The sequence below is a fragment of the Rattus norvegicus genome, chromosome 6, assembly GCF_036323735.1.
Source record: "Rattus norvegicus strain BN/NHsdMcwi chromosome 6, GRCr8, whole genome shotgun sequence".
In the NCBI taxonomy this organism is placed as follows: Eukaryota; Metazoa; Chordata; class Mammalia; order Rodentia; family Muridae; genus Rattus; species Rattus norvegicus.
In genome coordinates, this window is record NC_086024.1 from 70,238,924 (window position 1) to 70,261,138 (window position 22,215).

Consider the following 22,215-nt stretch of genomic DNA (forward strand, 5'->3'; position numbering starts at 1 on the left):
GTAGATCACAGTGAGAATAAATGGTATGTCAGGATACTACGGCATGGGTAGTTTGGACCAGAGAGAGGTTACTATTCATGAATTCAAGTCCATGTTGATAAGCCTGTATATATTTTCTTTCCTTGATGTTTTAATTCATGACTTCTGAAGTAAGATACAGGATTGGATAAAGAAAACAGATGACTGATACCCTCAGTGGGAACTCCATGTCATCATTAAAATATTCATTCGTTCACTGAGGTTCACATTGGAATACAAACATCATATTTCTTTTGTGTTAGAAAATTTCTGCTTATATACTACTATATCGGATTTCTTTTCTCACCAATCTTCCAATCATGCTTCTTTTGCAAGTCACTGAGCATCCACTGGATACAACACATGAAACAGTAGAGTTGTATGTTCAGCCATTCAGGCAGCCTCTTTTCCTTGGAGGTGAATACTCAGATATGATAGTGTTCTGACCACTGAGAGGAAGAAAACTCCAGAATTCACTTTCAGTCTGAGTCTTCCTATTACACAGAACAATTTAGAAAGAGCATGCTTTCTCTGCTGTGTCAACTGACTTAAGGGACTTTCTGTGAAACTGCAGATGTAGGATGAGAAGAAGAAAGTAGTATTTATGAAGAACTCTCATGTTTGAGCTCCACCATCATGGAGCTCACTTTGTGTTTTTAGACATTCTTTAGAGGTTATCCAAACAAGAGCAGGCTTCATAATGATATGCATTCTAGCTCAGGTTCCACAGTCTTTAAGGAGATAGGGCATATGTGTTTAGTCTCTCTTAAGATTCAATAAAGGGCCAAAACCTGTTGTATAAGAGGAGAGATGTTACCAGCTGAGGATGGTAGCCAAACCTTAAGGGCTTTCATAGAAAAGGATTGCTTCCCAACAATATAGATAGCCTTAGGAACACAGTCTTTAACTCAGTGTTATGGGACCTGCTAGAGGTCTATGAATAGCATGCCCCCCTTCTTGTGACACACCATGTATCCTCAGCTATGCTGGATTATATGACTCAAGTGGCATCATAATTTGTACAAAATATGAACCTGATGCAATGTCACTTACTGTTCCAGAACTTACTCAAAATGAATAGTGTTTTGGGCTACTCTGGAAGTAGGTCAGCGTTATGCATATATCCAGCTGAAGAACAGATTCCAAAATTCACAGGAATCCTTTAGGCATTCTATATTTCATAACTAGTTAATGAGGCAAATGCAACAAGTTACTGTTCAGTTCAGATACTATACTTGATCTTAGCCAAAAGGCCGAGAAGCGATACTGTTCAGTTGAGAAGAGATGTCTCTATCTGGCCTAACTTGCTGCATCCCTGTCACTAAGAAAAACAGCTTTTACTTGTTTTTTTTTTCAAACTTGTTTACCATCCACAGAAGCACAACTATTTTTGTATAAGTTGAGACTTAGGAATTTTTTCTCACTTAGTCTGGTCAGTATAATGCCGTTAACAAAATGGATCAGTGAGAAACATAAAAGTCCCTATGAAGTGAAATATGACAAAGGTGAAGGAATGCTGCAGGTCTGCACATAGGAAAGGCTATTGAAAGTCATACTCAGCGCAAAACAATCAAGTCCTGAATGCCAATAACTAATTATAAATAATTGATGCTACACTGTGCTATTAAATTTGGAATTCTCTTCCAGGAAACAGAAGCGCTGGCAAAGACTCGAACCTCTTGTGGAGTGTTAGACTAAATTATTTTCTGAAATCTTTGACACAGCACATTGAGAGGAAAGGGACATTTGCTCATCTACCTATTAAGCCACAGGACTTGGAATAATGTCCCTCTATTCTATAGTACAGACAGAAGGTTTGATATGATTGAATTTTAAATGAAAGACATCCTTCAAAAAGACAGACTACATAATGGAAAGCAGTTAGAGTTGAAAATAGGCTATAAAAATGAGGTGTTGGCTTCTGGAAATAGCATCTGGAACTGTTGATGCTTAGGATGTCTCCAAAGCTCTGCTTAGAGCTTGAAAAACAAATGTGACCCAGAGAAATCTTTGGTAGAATTTCTATCTAAGGCAGAAAGAGAAGCTCTATTTATAACTCTAATAACATTGATAATCATAAAGCAAAAATCATTTTACACACACACACACACACACATTTTAGGTACTTAGTAAAATTCAGGCTTTGTTCCAGGTGCCTACAATTTCAATAAAAGATTGAAACAAGTTATTGTATGATCGAACATGAACTAAAGTGTGATTAAAGAGGGAAGGGGCAATAATGAGCTAGGAAGGACTGGTAGAGTAGAAGAATGGATATAAGGGGGGAATAAATTATTAAATTAATTCATAATAACATCCATGTGCTCTTAGATTATTGCATCTTTTAATCCTCATTATAGAAGCTTCTAGCAGTACATGGTGATTAACACAGACACCCATTACTTGTCAAGTTCTAAGAGTGAGTCAATGGAATGTTTACCCTTAAATGGGACATTTATATCATATCTTCTTTTCTTATGGCTTAGGGATCATTGTGTAATAGATAGACAGAAAGATTATACATGCGCAAGGTGGTGGATGAATACAATAAATTAATTTTTCTAGAACTAAGAAGGTGACCTCATCACTATTGTCACAGCATGAATAAGCTCTGCCCAACTGCAAACCAGAAAAATATCTCAGAATCGAATGAGGGGGTAGGCATGAATTTCTAGTCTTTATCCAAGGAACTGGTGGTAATGGGTAAGTGACGGGAAGGAAAGAGTCAGTTTTATTTAAGAATATTCACTTTAGTAGATTGACAATACTTCAGGTCTTTACAATTTAACAATGAATTGGCTTTAAATAAAAGAAGACACAAAGTTTGGTAGTTGAAAAGTCAGATTATATATATATATATATATATATATGTATATATATATATATATATATATATATATATATATATAATCTCCCTCACAATGAATGGATCATAAGGTTCAAGCAGGCAGTGACTTGTCAGTAATTGGACAGGTAGCATGGGAAACCTGCTTGTGCAACAGAACTATCACTTAGTTACTAAAATTTTAGTAATTTGACATCAGTTTTAAATTTTGGATAGAAAGATAGATAGATAGATAGATAGATAGATAGATAGATAGATAGATAGTAGACAGACCATGTAGCACTTGCTTTGGCATTTTGTGTTTTTTGTTTTTTTGTTTTTGGTCAACTTTAATTTTGTTTAATTATATTATCATAGATTTTTAAATATAATCTCATAACATAAACATGATGCCAATTGGTACCAAATGAAAAGTAACTTATTATACCTCAAAATATGTCAAATAACTAGAAGTAAGGGTCTACTAATTGTAGGATAAAAACAGCATATATACCAGTAATTCCTTGAGCAAGCCACAGATGGGAAATGAAATCCACATGGTAGAGACAATAATGAATCTTTTGTGTGAATGCTTCTGAAACACCAATATTTGAACAAAGACATTCAGGTTCCAAATATGCCAAGAAGTTTAACTTAAGGCCATAATGAATTATATAGAACTTGGCACATTAGGAGTTTAGACTACAAAAATATGTGAGGTGCTGATTAGTTAATAAGCAGATGGGTAAGAAGTTAGAATAGGTAATCAATACTATCAAAAATGTTGACTTTATATTTTTATTTTTTCTCTCTCATTTCCCCAATTTATACCTCTCTTTTTCTTTCACTGTTTAGACTTCCTTTTATTACTATCAGTTTTTCATATTTTATTTGCATTTATGTGAATATATTATTTCATATGTGAATATATTCTTTCATATATATTATGGAAAATGTTTCTTTCCATGCACCAGATATTTTCAAACATCCAACAACTTATATGTATATGTATATGTTTATATATATATATATGTTTATATATATATATATATATATATATATATATATGCAGAAATAGCACTGCTGGTGACAAATATCTCCATGGAGATAATTTCACTTTCCACTTTCTTGTCTAAAGCCTCAGGGCTGAAGTTGAGCTGAACTGAGTCATCATTAAGTGCATGCACCTTGCAACCTGCATGTAAATTTATACTATTATCTGAATGTGCATTTTCCACTCAGGTTCACAAGTCAACTTACCTCTAAGGTGACTGCAATGTTAGAAAGTGGAGTATAGGGAGGTTATCGGTTCTTAGGAAGTAGGTAGATTAATTATGAGTGCTCATGAAATAGAACCCAATGAGAGAAAGTTGGCTCTCCCTCCATTTGTACTCCCAGAGGAGGTCATTGTTCATGCAGAAGGGAACAGACTCTCACACAACACCAAACTGATTTTAAACAATAACTCCCACTTCAAAACTATGATAAATGATATTATATTGTTTATAAGGCACATAATTTATGGTCTTGCTCAGAGAAGAACCTATTCCATGACTATCTGTGCTAGGATCCTCCTAAAGAGATCTAGACTCCAAGGAGTGCTGAGAGCACAGGTGAGACCACCACTTCTGCTCAGAGGGACCCTGAGCCATCAGGACACAGGAACCAAGGAACAGTCTGGGGTAAGATCCTTCCAGTTGCCATCTGTCCCTAGAGCTGTGCCACAGCTTTCTATACCCAAGTCCCATTGAATGAGAGGTCTCCCAAGAGTGCCTACACTCAGGCTTATAGGAGGGTCAAGCCACTGTCAAGGACAGCAAGATCAGCTAACACCACAGATAAGCAGATGATGAGCAGCAATTTTAAGAATATATGCAACAGAAACCAAAGCCACTTGGCTTTATCAGAACCCATTTTTCCCACTACAGGAAAAAAAGCAAGATTCTGAATTAAAATCAAATATCATGTTAATGTTAGAGGACTTTAAGAGTATAACTCCCTTAAAGAAATTCAGAACAACACAGGTGTTGTGGTTTGCCCTGGAGTTATCTGTATCTTGATGCTAATTCCATTGCCCCAAGGACAGCTGCCCAGTCACTACATAGGACTCAGGTGACTTCACCAGAACCTTCTCCCTATTGAATTTGTAGAATACAGGTGGGGGCAGGTACAGGATAGAAGAAGGCCTGTCATTGGAGGAGAAAGAAGGATGGGCAGGAGAGAAGTTTGATGGAAGAGGAGGAGACTGGAACTGAAAGGAGGAAAAGAGAGAGAGAGAGAGAGAGAGAGAGAGAGAGAGAGAGAGAGAGAGAGAGAGAGAGAGAGGCTGTGGCAGGACAATATGGTGGGTGAAGTTAGGATTCCATGCTGTACCTTTACAGGTTGTTATAAATGTTTTTAAGGGATGAATGAGTATTGGGCTTTGTATGTTTAGGTGGAAAATTATATCTTATCAATTGGACCAAAGGTTATTGTGTTGTGTGTTCTTTCATGTAGTGATTTAAGTGTAAGAAAGTGTGTAGCAGCTGGTCTGGGCCGCCACCGAGTTGGGATGTGTGTTTCTGGTATGGAAACAGGCCTTGGGAACTAGATAGGTAAAGAGATTGCTGCCAGGATCAGAGAGAGGCCTTTGGCTATGTGATATGAGATGGAGCAGAGCAGGTGAGAGGCTTTGTGACTGACAATTAAGATACAGCAGATATCTTGAGGGACTGTGGTGCCAGATCTAGTGGGGATAAAAGACAACCATACTATTTTTATTTTTTATATTTTTACAACAACACACAGATAAACAGAAGCCTTTAAAGAGGAAACACAAAAATCCCTTAAAGAATTACAGGAAAACACAACCAAAGAGGTGAGGTAATTGAACAAAACCATCAAGGACCTAAAAATAAAAATATAAACAATAATGATATCAAAAAGATAGACAATCCTGGAGGTAGAAAACCTAGGAAAGAGATCAGGAGTCATAGACACAAGCTTCACCAACAGAATACAAGAGCTAGAAGAGAGAATCTTAGAAGCAGAAGATGACATAGAAAACATTGACACAACAGTGAAACGAAATGGAAATCCCAAAAAGCTCCTAGCCCAAAACATACAGGAAATCCAGGACATAATGAGAAGATCAAAGGATAATAGGTATTGAAGAGAATGAAGAATCCCAACATAAAGTGCCAGTACATATCCTCAACAAAATTATAGAAGAACATTTCACTAACTGAAAGAAAGAAATGCCCATAAACATAAAAGAAGACTACAGAACTCCAAATAGATTTTACCAGAAAAGAAATTCCTCCTGTCACATAATAACCAAAACACCAAATGCACAAAAGAAGACAGAATATTAAAAGCAATAGGGGAAAAAGGTCAAGTAACATATAAAGGTAGACCTATCAGAATTACACCAGACTTCTCACCAAAGACTATGAAAGCCAGAAGATCCTGGGCAGATGTCATACAGACCCTAAAAGAACACAAATGCCAGTCCAGGTTATTCTATCCATCAAAACTCTCAACTACCTTAGATGGAGAAACCAAGATATTCCATGACAAAATCAAATTTATACAATATCTTTCCACAAATCGATTCATACAAAGGATTGTAGATGGAAACCTACAACACAAGGAGTGAAACTACACCCTAGAAAAGCAAGAAAGTAATTTTTTTAACAAAAACGAAAGAAGATAGCCACAAAAACAAAATTCCACCTCTAAAAACAAAAATAATAGGAAACAATATTCATTGGTCCCTAATACCTCTCAACATCAATGGGTTCAATTCTCCAATAAAAGACATAGAATAACAGACTAGATATGTAACAGGACCCAGCATTTTGCTGCATACAGGAAGCCTACCTATAACAAAGACAGATATCTTCCTCTAAGTAAAAGGTTGGGAAAAATTTCCAAGCAAATGATCCCAAGAATCGAGCTGGAGTAGCCATTTTATTTATTTATTTATTTTTTGAGTAGCCATTCTAATATCGATTAAAATAACTTATCTAAAAGATAAGGAAGAATATTTCATGCTCATCAAAGAAAAATCAATCAAGAGGAACTCTCAATTCTGAATATCTATGCTCCAAATGTAAGAGCACCCATATTCATAAAGGAAACTTTACAAAATCTCAAAGAAAACACTGCACTTCACAAAATAATAGTGTAAGATTTAATAGCCCACTCTTATCAATGGAGAGATCACAGAAACAGAAACTAAACACTAACACAGTAAAACTAATGGAAATAATGAAGAAATAGATTTAAGCAAAAATTTACCATATAATTAGTCACAAAACAGGCCAGAATAGATGCAGAAGATGGAAATAATCTCATGCATACTATCAGATCACCACAGAGTGAGGCTAGTGTTCAATAACAACAAAAACAACAGTAAGCTGAACAATGCTCTACTCCACGATGACATGGTCAAGGAAGAAATAAAGATAGAAATTAAAGGCTTTTTAGAAATTAATGAAAATGAAGGCACAGCATATCCAAACTTACATGACAAAATGAAAGCAGTGCTAAGAGAAAAACTCATAGCTTTGAGTAGCTCCGAAAAGAAAATGGAGAATGCAGACACTAGCAGCTTGAGAGCACTCCTGAAAGCTATAGAACACAAAGAAGCAAATATATACAAGAGGAGTAGAAAGAAAGAAATAATCAAACTCAGGACTGAAATCAAGCAAGTAGAAACAAAAGGAAATGGACAAAGAACCAATAAAATCAGGAGATACTTTCTTGAGAAAATCAACAAGTTAGATAAACCTTAGCCAGACTAACCAGAGGGCACAAAGACAGTATCCAAATTAACAAAGTAAGAAATAAAAAGGACACATAACAACAGAAACTGAGGAAATTGAATAAAATCAGATCCATTATAAAAGCCTATACTCAACAAAACTGAAAAACTTGGATGAAATGGACAATTTTCTAGACAGATATAAGGTACCAAAGTTAAATTAGGATCATATAAATCATCTAAACATTCCTATAACTCCTAGAGCAATAGAAGCAGTCATTAAAAATCTCCCAAACAAAAAGCCCAGTCCAGATGTGTTCAGTGAAGAATTCTATCAAACCTTCAAAGAAGACCTAATACCAATACTCTTCAAAAATTTTGACAAAATAGAAACAGAAGGAACACTGCCCAATTCCTTCTATGAAGTCACAATTACACTTAAAACTAAACCACACAAAGACCAAACAAAGAAAGATAACTTCAGACCAATTTCCCATAGGAATATTGATTCCAAAATACTCAATAAAATTCTTCCAAACTGAATCTAAGTACACATCAAAACCATCATCCATCATGATCAAGTAGGTTTCGTTCTAGGGATGCAGGGATGGATCGATATAGGGAAATCCATCAATGTAGTCTGCTATAAAAAAAAAAAAACTCAAAGAAAAAAAATCATGTGATCATTTTATTAGATACTGAGAAAGTATTTGACAAAATTCAACATCCTTTCATGATAAAAGTTCTGGAAAGATGAAGAATTCAAGGCCCATAACTAAACATAGTAAGAGCAATATACAGCAAACCAGTAACTAACATTAAACTAAATGGAGAGAAACTTGAAACAATCCCACTAAAATCAGGGAATAGACAAGGCTGCCTACTCTCTCCCTACTTATTCAATATAGTACTCAAAGTCCTAGCTAGAGCAATGAGCATTCAAACAATGAAAGGTGGTCAAAGAGTTACAAATAGGAAATGAAGAAGTAAAAATATCACTATTTGCAGATGATATAATAGTATAGTTAAGTGACCCCAAAAGTACCCTCAGAGAACTCCTAAGCCTGATTAACAACTCCAGCAAAATGGCTGAGTACAAAATTAATTCAAACAAATCAGTAGCCTTCCTCTATTCAAAGGATTACAGGCTGAGAAAGAAATTAGGGAAATGACATCCTTCACAATACTCGCAAATTATATAAAATACCTCCGTGTGACCTTAACCAAGCAAATGAAAGATCTGCACGATAAGCAACTCAAATCTCTGAATTAAGAAATTGAAGATTATTTCAGAGGATGGAAATATCTCCCATGCTCATGGATTGGCAGCATTAATATAGTCAAATTGCCATCTTGCCAAAAGCAATCCACAGATACAATGCTATCCCATTCAAATTTCCAACTTATTTCTTCATAGCATTAGAAAGAAAAATTTGCAAATTCATATGAAATAACAAAAAACCCAGGATAGCGAAAACTATAATCAACAATAAAAGAACTTCTGGTGGAATCACCACCCCTAACTCAAGCTGTATTACAGAACAATACAGTGATAAAAACTGCATGGTATTGGTACTGAGATAGGCAACTAGATCAATAGAATAGAATTGCAGACCCAGAACACACATACTTAGGGTCACTTGATCTTTGACAAATGAGCTAAAAAAACACCAGCCTATATAAAATAAGATAGCATTTTCAACAAATGGTGCTGGTTCAACTGGAAGTCAAGATGTAGAAGAATGCAAATCAACACATTCTAATTTCTCTGTACAAAGCTTGAGTCCAAATGGATCAAGGGCCTTCACATAGAACCAGATCCACTCAATCTAATAGAAAAAAACTGGAGAAGAGTCTCAGTCACATAGACACTGGGGAAAATTTCCTGAACAAAACACCAATGGCTTAAGCTTTAAAATCGGGAATCGAAAAGTGGGATCTCATATAACCACAAAGCTTTTGTAAGGCAAAGGATATTGTCATTAGGACAAAATTGCAACCAACAGATTGGGAAAAGATCTTTAACAATCCTACATCTGATAGAGGGCTAATATCCAAAATATACAAAGAACTCAAGAAGTTAGACTCCAGAGAGCAAAATAAAGCTATTAAACATGGGATACAGAACTAAGCAAAGAATTCTCAGATGAAGAATATCGAATGGCTGAGAAGCACCTTAGTCATCAGGGAACATCCTTAGTCATCAGGGAAATGCAAATCAAAACAACCCTGAGATTCCACCACACACCAATCAGAATGGCTAAGGTAAAAAACTCAGGAGACAACAGATGCTGGTGAGGATGTGGAGAAAGAGGAACACTCCTCCACTGTTGGTGGGAGTGCAGGCTGGTATAACCACTGTGAAAATCAGTCTGGAGGTTCTTCTGAAAACTGGACATTGTACAACCTGAAGACCCAGCGATACCTTTCCTGGGCATATACCCAAATGATGCTCCAATATACAACAAAGACACATGCTCCACTATGTTCATAACAATTTTATTTGTAATAGCCAGAAGCTAGAAAGAACCCAGATGCTCTTCAACAGAAGAATAGACATAGAAAACCGGGTACACATACACGATGGAGTATTACTCAGCTGTGAAAATCAATGACTTCATGAAATTCATAGGCAAATGGATGGGACTAGAAAATATCATCCTGAGTGAGGTAACCCAGTCTCAAAAAAACACACATGGTATGCACTCACTGATAAGTGGATATTAGACCAAAAGCTCAATTTACCCAATATACAATCCACAGATCACATGAAACTCAAGTAGAAGAATGACCTAAGTGCAGATGCTTCAGTCCTTCTTAAAAGGGGAAACAAAAACATTCATAGAAGGAGATACGGAGACAAAGTTTGGAGCAGAGACTGAAGGAGTGGCCATTCAGAGCCTGCTCCACCTGTGGAGTTCCATCCCATATACATCCATCCACTAAACCCAGACAATATTGCTGATACCAAGAAGTGCATCCTGACAGGAGCCTCATAATGCTGTGTCCTGATAGGCTCTGCCAGAGCGTGACAAATATATAAGTGAATGCTAGTAGCCATTGAACTGAATACGGGGTCTCCATTGGAGGAGTTAGAGAAAGGATTGAATGAGCTGAAGGGTTTAGCAACCCCATAAGAGAAACACCTAAAGAAATGTTCAACATCTTTAGTCATAAGGGAAATGCAAATCAAAACAACCCTGAGATTTCACCTCACACCAGTGCGATTGGCTAAGATCAAAAACTCAGGTGACAGCAGATGCTGGCGAGGATGTGGAGAAAGAGGAACACTCCTCCATTGTTGGTGGGATTGCAGACTGGTAAAACCATTCTGGAAATCAGTCTGGAGGTTCCTCAGAAAATTGGACATTGAACTGCCTGAGGATCCAGCTATACCTCTCTTGGGCATATACCCAAAAGATGCCTCAACATATAAAAGAGACACGTGCTCCACTATGTTCATCGCAGCCTTATTTATAATAGCCAGAAAATGGAAAGAACCCAGATGCCCTTCAACAGAGGAATGGATACAGAAAATGTGGTACATCTACACAATGGAATATTACTCAGCTATCAAAAACAACGACTTTATGAAATTCGTAGGCAAATGGTTGGAACTGGAAAATATCATCCTGAGTGAGCTAACCCAATCACAGAAAGACATTCATGGTATGCACTCATTGATAAGTGGCTATTAGCCCAAATGCTTGAATTACCCTAGATGCCTAGAACAAATGAAACTCAAGACGGATGATCAAAATGTGAATGCTTCACTCCTTCTTTAAATGAGGAAAAAGAATACCCGTGGCAGGGAAGGGAGAGGCAAAGATTAAAACAGAGACTGAAGGAACACCTATTCAGAGCCTGCCCCACATGTGGCCCATACATATACAGCCACCCAATTAGACAAGATGGATGAAGCAAAGAAGTGCAGACCGACAGGAGCCGGATGTAGATCGCTCCTGAGAGACACAGCCAGAATACAGCAAATACAGAGGCGAATGCCAGCAGCAAACCACTGAACTGAGAATAGGTCCCCTATTGAAGGAATCAGAGAAAGAACTGGAAGAGCTTGAAGGGGCTCGAGACCCCAAAAGTACAACAATGCCAAGCAACCAGAGCTTCCAGGGACTAAGCCACTACCTAAAGACTATACATGGACTGACCCTGGACTCTGACCCCATAGGTAGCAATGAATATCCTAGTAAGAGCACCAGTGGAAGGGGAAGCCCTGGGTCCTGCTAAGACTGAACCCCCAGTGAACTAGTCTATGGGGGGAGGGCGGCAATGGGGGTAGGGTTGGGAGGGGAACACCCATAAGGAAGGGGAGGTGGGAGGGGGATGTTTGCCCGGAAACCGGGAAAGGGAATAACACTCGAAATGTATATAAGAAATACTCAAGTTAAAAAAAAAAAAAGCAAAAAAAAAAAAAAGAAGAGAAAAAAAAAAAAAAAAGAACAACAATACCATCCAACTAGAGCTCTCAGGGACTGAACCACCATCCAAAGAATACACTTGGACAGACCCGTGGCTCCAGCTGCATATGTAGCAGAGGGTGGCCTTGTTGTGCACCAAAGGGAGGAAAAGCCCTTGGTCTTTTCAAGGCCAGACCCTCCCAGTGTAGGGGAATGTCAGGGTGGGGAGTCAGGAAGGGGTGGTTGGATGGATAGGTGAACACCCTTATCGAAGAAGGGGTAGGGGGAGATATACTAGGGTGTTAATGGATGGGAAACAAGGAAAGAGGATAACACTTGAAATGTAAATTTATTAAAAAAATCCATTAAAAAGTTAAAAAACATTGCTAGACTAGGTCTGTCATATTAACATTAATCCAAAAGACGGCCATCATTTTTCATAATTAAAACTTACAACAAAATTATTGAATTTACTTTTAAGATAAACAAATTTTACAGAATAAAAATAACACACTGGATCATGAGAAAAAAAGAAATTTTGTTGTTAACATATATCATAAGCCATGGTAGATCCTTTGGTTTTGAAAATGTTGCTTTTCAAAATTGCTTGGGCTTTTCCCAAATCATGTAGACTATGAAATGATTAAGAAAATCTATTTCCATATTGTTGAAACCTAATCTTCAATGTCAGGTTCTTTATTCCTATCTGGACTGCAGGCTAAGATCTCAAATGTTTAAGATTTTCCTGTTGAACTGTCTGACTCCCTTCGCACTTTTCATAGTGTAGGTTCAAGTTTAAACAAAGACTGAATACTAAAGTAATTTTTTAAGGGTCATGAATTTGATTGAGATTAGAGGTAATATCCATGAGTATCAGCATGAATGTGTGAATACAAAGAATGAGAAATTTTAGATGACATCAGTACTCTGAAATATTAAAAAAAAGAAGAGAAACAAAACATCTAGAGAAGATATTGGACACAATGAAAAATCATAAACTGGCAAGATCTACCCAAAATTCGCAGTCTTAAACTCCAGCAGGGTTACTGATTTAATAAACAAGCTTACACTGAAATTAACAGTGAGCAAAAAATCTTTAATTTAGACTATGAAATGCAGAAAATTTATAACGAAGGATGAAAATCTAGGGCAAAATTTTCTTGGTTGTGCATCCCAAAGTAAAGGATAAAACCCCATTGCTAAAGATATGGCAAACATTGTATATAAGACTTAAAGTGATCAAGCTGAAGCCGAGATGGAAACATCCACTTTGTTGTCTATCAAGAGTGCTAAAACGTGCTGTGTGAGATACACTGAGAAAAATGCTATCAACATCTTGCACAGCTATGCAGTGTAAGTTATTCCACTTGTTAGTGACACAGATGTTTAGTGTATAACCAACAACTTAATTAGATTAGCAACCCACTCAATTAGAAAGTATTCATGGCTTGTACTGTAAACTGGCTGGAAAGCTGTAATCTGGGGAAGTCACAGACCCTAGAAGGACTTGTGTTTCTGATGTGTTCCTAAATGAGTATATGTAGTTTAACTGCCTTCTAAATAATTATGTCTCTTCTAATGGATTAGCATTGCCCTTATCTATGGTCAGAGAAACTTTTTTGTTTCTTTGCAATGGCAGTAACTGAGAATAAATGACTGTTAAATAGGTAACCTCTAAAGGGACACCTATCTATATGACCTTAAAGGCCCATAGGACATTACAAAAGGAGAGATGACACAAAGATTGCAAGAGTTGGAAAAAGGAGAGGAATATTTTGTAACACTAATTTTAGCTTTGATATGGCCACAACAGTCTCAAGTACAGAGTGATTGTGCCTGCCTGCCTGAGACATCAACGTATACACTAAAAAGATGTGAAAGCAGGAAGGACTCGATGGGAGAAGGGGGTCATCAGGTGTTTAAGACAGTTGAAAATAGTCATTGGAGAGAAGAGTAAATATCACAATTCACTTGATACATGTTTGAAATTGATAAAAAGAAAGTAAGAAAGAAAGAAAAGAGAAGAAAATAAAAATTAAAAAAAAATCTAGGTAGTAAAAGCCAGAATATTATAGTCTAAGTTTACAGAAAAACACCTAATTTACTTTTAAATTTTAAGTTGAATTTGTTTTCGTGTAAATCTGCCAAACATATAAAGTGCCATTTTGGTGTATTAAAGGTGCATTTTTGTATATATTTATACATCAATTTAAACATATCCAAATCCTCAAACATGTATGTTTATGATGAAATCTTTTGAAGCTTTCCCTTTAGCTATTTGAAAGGAAACATTTATTGTTTTTTGCACTAGCAGCCCATAGAGCAATAGCACACTGGAATTTCTGTTCATTGTTCCTCTTACTGTGATGTGCATATTAATACTCACTGATAAACCTTCCCAGATTTTTCCCCATGTTTCTGCCCGCAGCTTCTGGTAACCCACAATTCCACTCTCCACTTCTGGTGAAACAGCTTTTCCTTTACTCCACATGTAAGTGATTGCCATACCTGTCTGTTCTCATCGTCATCCTGTTGTGCTAATGGGGAGGATTTCATTTCATTGTATATTTGTACGACATTATCTCCATCCATTTATCACCTGACACACATTTAGATGTTTCTGTTTATTAGCTATTGTGCATATACCATATGTTTGGGAGTGCAGATGTTTCTTGCAGATACTGATTTTTATTTCTAAGCAAGGAATATGGATTACTAGACCACATAACCATAACATATATTTATTGATTGCTGGTTCAGGTAGTTCCTCATAACATATAAGAGTTTTTGTTCACTCATTAACTGCCTATTCTTCATTTTAAAATAATTTTTATTAATTCTGATTATTTTGATGGCATCATAGAAACCTATTATATGCAAAGCCATGTCACCTGCAAATAGCGTTTTAAATTTTGTCTTTGATATTTTTGGTTGTGAGCCTAGCCTTTAATGGCTGAGGCATCTCTCCAGCCCTATTAAAAATGGGGTTCAGAGCTAAACAAAGAATTCACAGCTGAGGAATGCCAAATGGCTGAGAAACACCTAAAGAAATGTTCAACATCTTTAGTCATCAGGGAAACGCAAATAAAAGCAACCCTGAGATTTCACCTCACAACAGTGAGGATGGCTAAGATCAAAAACTCAGGATGCTGGCGAGGATGCGGAGAAAGAGGAACACTCCTCCATTATTGGTGGGATTGCAGACTGGTACAACCATTCTGGATATCAGTCTGGAGGTTCCTCAGAAAATTGGACATTGAACTACCTGAGGACCCAGCTATACCTCTCTTGGGCATATACCCAAAAGATGCCCCAACATATAAAAAAGACACGTGCTCCACTATGTTCATTGCAGCCTTATTTATAATAGCCAGAAGCTGGAAAGAACCCAGATGCCCTTCAACAGAGGAATGGATACATAAAATGTGGTACATCTACACAATGGAATATTACTCAGCTATCAAAAACAACGACTTTATGAAATTCGTAGGCAAATGGTTGGAACTGGAAAACATCATCCTGAGTGAGCTAACCCAATCACAGAAAGACATACATGGTATGCACTCATTGATAAGTGGCTATTAGCCCAAATGCTTGAATTACCCTAGATGCCTAGAACAAATGAAACTCAAGACGGATGATCAAAATGTGAATGCTTCACTCCTTCTTTAAAAGGGGAACAAGAATACCCTTGGCAGGGAATAGAGAGGCAAAGATTAAAACAGACACAGAAGGAACACCATTCAGAGCCTGCCCCACACATGTGGCCCATACATATACAGCCATCCAATTAGACAAGATGAATGCAGCAAAGAAGTGCAGGCCGACAGGAGCCGGATGTATATCGCTCCTGAGAGACACAGCCAGAATACAGCAAATACAGGGGCGAATGCCAGCAGCAAACCACTGAACTGAGAACGGGACCCCTGTTGAAGGAATCAGAGAAAGAACTCGAAGAGCTTGAAGGAGCTCGATACCCCTTATGAACAACAATGCCAATCAACCAGAGCTTCCAGGGACTAAGCCACTACCTAAAGACTATACATGGACTGACCCTGGACTCTGACCTCATAGGTAGCAATGAATATTCTAGTAAGATCACCAGTGGAAGGGGAAGCCCTTGGTCCTGCTAAGAATGAACCCCCAGTGAACGTGATTGTTGGGGGGAGGGCAGTAATGGGGGGAGGGTGGGGAGGGGAACACCCATAAAGAAGGGGAGGGGGAGGGATTAGGGGGATGTTTGCCTGGAAACCGGGAAAGGGAATAACACTCGAAATGTAAATAAGAAACACTCAAGTTAATAAAAAAAAAAGTGAACAGCCCTTTATTTTTCCTCTTTTAGGGAGACAACTTTAGCTTTTCCACCAGAAATCCAGTTATTGATTATTTTATCAGGAATTGCTTTTATTGGAATTTATTTCTGACACTTTATCTTTCACACTGCTTTCTGCTCATCTTAGAATATTAAATTTAATCAAATGCCTCAATACATATTTTAAAAATTAACAGATTAATTTTCCCCTTTGTTATTTGGATATATCAACCATCTTTGTATCCCTGTGATGATTCCCAACTGAAGAATCTACTAATTTATTGGCAAACTCAGTTTGCAAGTATTTTATTTGAGCAATTTTTCATATGCTCCCCATGGTTCTTCTCATTTTGTTGATGTTGAGTTTTGGTGTCAAGGTTATGTTGTCATCTTATAAAGTGAAGATTCCCTCCATCTACATTTTGGTAACTTGAACATAATTGGTATTACTTCTTTAATTGTACCCTTTGATCACATAGTGAAACCATGTAGTGCCAGGCTTTCCTTTTGATGCGAACATTTGTTACTGGTTCAAGTAACTTTTCTTGTTATTGACCTTTCTAGTCCTCCATCTCTTTATGATTCAGTCTTAATGTACTTTATGAGCCCAAGAATTACACATTTATTTTATCATAAAATTTTGGCATATATTTCATTTATAATACTCCTTCAAGTTTCTGTTGGCAGTGCCTCCCTAGATATCTTTGATTTTATTTGACTTTGTTCTATTTTTGCTTAATCTTAGTGTATTTGTTGATTTTGTTTATATTTTCAAGAGATAGCTATTAATTTTGTTGCAAAACTCATTGTAGATTTTAATTTTATGCTCATTAATTTTTCTTCTTACCTTTGCTATTTCTTCTTTTTTTTTTTTTACCATTTTTTGTGGTATATATAGAGTTACAGTAAAAATAAAAAGGCTTCAGAACATGTTCCTGCACATACTCTGGAGGTCTGGTCCCTCCCTATTTCCGGTTCCAGCAGGCCATTAGAGCAAGCTCTAATTTTTTTCGGTGGCTCCATGCTGTCCCCAAATATTCTCTGATTTAGGCAGGTCGCTGCCACACCAGTTTCATACAGAGACCGCCTATCTCACAGCTCGCTTACTGTGGACTCTTCATCTTTCTAACATCCACTCCATAACAGTTATGGTATAAACTCCCAACAACCCATTAAAATTAGGACTCAACAAACTGTAACGGAACAATCAGATTTATATGTTAAATTCTCAGTCCACAATACATCTATACAATAAACTTACAATCAATTGATATGGATATAAACCACCCACCTAGAAAAGATAAATTTGCCTACAGAAATCTATCCATTTGTCTGCAAAATTAATTAATAGCTGAGCAGTATTCCATTGTGTAAATGAACCACAGTTTCTGTATCCATTCTTCTGTTGTGGGACATGTGGGCCTACTAAGGATATAAACTTTTAAAAAGTTACCTTATTATTGTTTGAAAGTTTCATAGATACATATAATTAGGCTTTTTCCAAATTCATCAGCACTCTTCTTCTCTAATTTTTTATTCTTCTCCACTCTCAATTTTCCCTGTTGACTCACAATCTCTGTGTTAAACCCATGTATCCAGAGTGCTGACAGGATGTGCATGGGTATGGGACCATTAACTGGAACCTGAGTGACCTCCTGGGATCTGAATCCCTGAAGACAAATGACTCCTCATTCTCCTGATTCCCAATTGTCAGTAATTTTTCAGGGAGCAGAGAAGTTTTTTAAGCTCATTCTCTTCCTATGTTGTAATTTTGGCTGGTTTGGTCCTGTAAATGCAGTTACAATCATTGTGAACAAAGGCCCTCTCGTGTCTAGAAAATATATTTTCATTAACTCTAGCTTTTATAATCTTCTGCATTCTCTTTTATAATGATCTCTGAGCTTTGTAGGGACCAAATGGATCTAGATGTCTCACTTAGGGATGAACATTTCACACTCTCTTATTCTCCACACCCTGACCAATTGTGGGGTTTTATATAATTTATGTTTTAGCCCTTATTTTTAAGTGAGAATTGATTTTTCCATCCCATATATTCTGATTGTGGTTTCTCCCAACTCTTCCCTGATCCCCTGCCACTATCTTTTCCACTCATTCAAATTCATATCTCTCTTTCAATTATCAGTAGAAAACATAAGTGAGAGGAAAAAAATTAAAAGATGGGACAAAGCAAATAGAATAAAATGAGCCTAGATAAAAACATAAGAAACACATCCATTTACACAAAAATCTCATTTAAAAAACACACAATTGGAAACTATAAATACAAGGAAAATCTTTGTAAGGTTGAAACAAATGGGAGGACAAAGTATGTTGGTGAAAAATACCTCCAAAGAGCCACTGGATTCATTTTGTATTGTGCATCTACTGCTGGACAACTACTGCTGGACATCATCTACTGCTGGACATCATCTACTGCTGGTCATCATCTACTGCTGGTTATCTACTGCTGGACGTCATCTACTGCTGGTTATCTACTGCTGGACATCATCTACTGCTGGACATCATCTGCTGCTGGACATCATCTACTGCTGGACATCTACTGCTGGACATCATCTACTGCTGGACATCTACTGCTGGACATCATCTACTGCTGGACATCTACTGCTGGACATCTACTGCCTGCTCCTAGCTGTGTTTTGTAAACCCAATGATAGTGCATTAGAGAACAGTGATGTAACGTTTTGAGTATTTTACACTTGAGCTAACTTCTTGGTTATGGGTGGATACTTGTGTGCACTTCCCCTCTCCATGCTGGAACCCCATCTGGATTAGGCCTGTGCAGGCTTTGAGCATGCTACCACAGTCCCTGTAGGTACCACATCAGCCCAGTATCCTCCAGAATATCTTGATTCCTTGGTGACTTCCATCTCGACTAGTTCTTACAATCTTTCTCCTTCTTCTTCTGAATGGTTCTTGAGCCATGTGGGAAAAGATTTGATAGGTATGTCCCATTTAGGACTCAGTTTCAAAGGTTCCTCATTTGCCACACACTGCCCATTTGTAGTTTTCAGTGTTTGTTTCCATCTACTGTCGAAGGGAGCTTTGCACTGTGGGACTCTGTATAAATTTCCATCTGCTACAAAAAGAAGCTTCCCTAATAAATGTTGTGAGATGGTCTAATCTATGGATGTAAAGATTAGCATGTAAGGAGAAATTTAATGCTATGTCCATTTAGCAGAATAATGGTAGCAGCTTCTGCAAAGTGTCTATACCTACACACCCATGAGTTCTTGTCTTCATTGATGACAGAGAGTATAAACTCCATCTTGTGGGTTGGGCCTTAAATCACATAAGAAGATGGTACTCCCATAGTATTTTTTCACCATTGCATCATGGGTTCTATCTTTCCAGGTCAGTTATTACCATAGCTTGACGAGTTCCCAGCTAGTATAGAGGTTGATTACTTAATTCACCAGTAGCATTCATGTCAACTAGCAGCACTGTCAAAATTATTCTGTAAGAATGAAGCTTTTGGTTCAATGCCAGCTTGATTTCTCCATATTCTCTTATTAAATATGTGGTATCTTTAGAAAAACTGGGTGTGGGATGGGATAATGAAACATGGATGATTAATTGGTGTGGAATATGTTTGGGTAGAGAAAAGGAGGGAGAATGAACAGGAATAACAAACACTTAGGACCTCTGAGAAAACATATGGAAATCCATCACTGTAAATGTCTGTTAAAACATATGCCACACATACCATATAAAGGAAAGGCCATCCAGAGACTGCCCCACTTGGGGATCCATCTCATATACAGACACCAAACCCAGACACTATTGTGGGTGTCAAGAAGTGATTGCTGACAGGCTTCTGATATGGAAGTCTCCTGAGAGGCTCTACCAGAGTCTTACTGATACAAAATAAAATGCTTGCAGCTAGACATCAGACTCAGCAGGGGACCCCAGTGGAGGAGTTAGAGCAAGGACTGAAGGAACTGAAGGGGTTTGCAATCCACAGGAAGAACAATATCAACAAACCAGACACACCTGAGCTCCCAGACACTAAACCACCAACTAAAGAGTACACATGGAGGGACCCATGGCTCTAGCAGCATAAGTAGCAGAGAACATCAAAGGGAGGAAAGGCCCTTTGTCCTGTGTATGCTCAATATTCCAGTGTAGGGGTCATGGGATAGGGGTTTTCCAGAGGAGAAACCAGAAAAGGGTCCAACATTTAAAATACAAATAAATAAAATATCCAATAAAAAAGAGTTTAAATTAAGGTACTTCCTTTCTTAAATAGCATAGGCTATAAGTAAAATGTCAGGCTTTGGCTAACTATTGTGGATTTATTGCTAAATGAGCCTCTAGAACCTCGAAATCCACAAGCTGTTGCCATTGCCTTTGGTTATCATCAAGAACTTGGTGGTAAAAGATACCTATTTTCTTTTTGAAATCGTTTGAATACTTGAGATTTTAATCTAATAACATATTTTCCCTTTCATTTTCTCACTTTAAACCATCCCACATACACCTTTTAATATGTCTCAAAATCATAGCTTATTAATTTACATGTATATATTTATATATATAAATTAATATATAATCATAACTGTAACCTGCCCCAACTCTATAATGTTATTCTCATGTATGTTTTCTGTGCTAACCATTTAGCATTGGGTAAGCTGTGTACTCTTTTTTGAAGAACATTCTTCCTCCTACTCTCAGCACTCCTTAGTTCCCTGTATTTCTTTGCATGGGCTTGAGAACATCTACTTTCACATGCCTATTTGTGGAGTCATTGTTCATTCAGCTCATTCCTACCTTTGGTCTTCGTGAGTATCCTTATACCCACAAATTAACAGAAGTCCTCACCCTACTACAAGGAAATTTCTCTAGGCAACAGGTAAAGAGCTCTACACAAAACCACAAACAATCAAAATAAAAAGTGGTGAAACTGGTCACAACAGAGACATCTGAAAAACTTAAGGTTCAAGAAACATTGCAGAAATGGGGTAGGGGGTTTTAAGAGCTTGGGGATCAGGAGTGTTTGTGCATGAGAGTGTGTCATCTAGTGACGTTAGAAGATACACAAAAAACTGTTTCCCCGTCATGACTGCCTACAAGTCACTTTTTCAAATCATGTCCTATGGCAATAAATAAACACCAAAGAAAAGTCACACTGTAAACACAATGGATTTGCTTGCCTTGTCTTTTTGATGCATTTGAAGGGAACCATTTCGGGAACTGTGGAGATAATGAGCACTTCAGGGAATGTCTGAGGGCTCAGGATTTTTCTCAGGATTTTTCTTTGCTTATTTGATAAATAAATGTAAGATGCTGTGAGCGTATTCTATTTACCTAAAGTACAGATGGAAAGGAAAGACGTCACGTAATTTAAAGAAACTTCACAGATTATGTGAGTTGTACTTACCAAGTCATAAATTCCTCCTGCAACATATAGATTAAGATCACTTGAAACTCTTAAGGAGAGTTTGGCTTTGCTATTAAGTAAGAAGTGAATACAGAATTCCTGTGCACAGGTAATGACATTTCTTCAAGTCCAGCATGGAACTTACTGATTCTTTCATTTCTTATTGTTCTCATCAAGTTAGTATTTTGGGTCTTGCTTCTATTTTCAGGTTTTATAAAGCTAATTTTAAAAGCAGCACTTTTGCTATTTTTTCATATTAAAAACAATAAATTTTCTGTAAGTCTGAAGTTATTTCAAAATAAAGCATAATGTAAGCACACCTACCTATCTATAAGACAAAGAATACACACTGGATAGCAAAATGGCTAAGAGGATAAAAGTGCTTTCTGCTAATCCTGACAATTCAATTTAATCATAGCAACTCACAAGACAGAACAGAACCTACTTCTTTGGAGTTGCCCTGACATTCACAAAGCAAGCACACATATACAAGCACACACA

General features: G+C 37.2%; 1 pseudogene; it reads right to left on the bottom strand.

The window, feature by feature from the left end:
- Positions 1-1,068: 1,068 nt before the first annotated feature.
- On the bottom strand, positions 1,069-1,283 carry LOC120093485 (U2 spliceosomal RNA; annotated as a pseudogene).
- Positions 1,284-22,215: the final 20,932 nt, after the last annotated feature.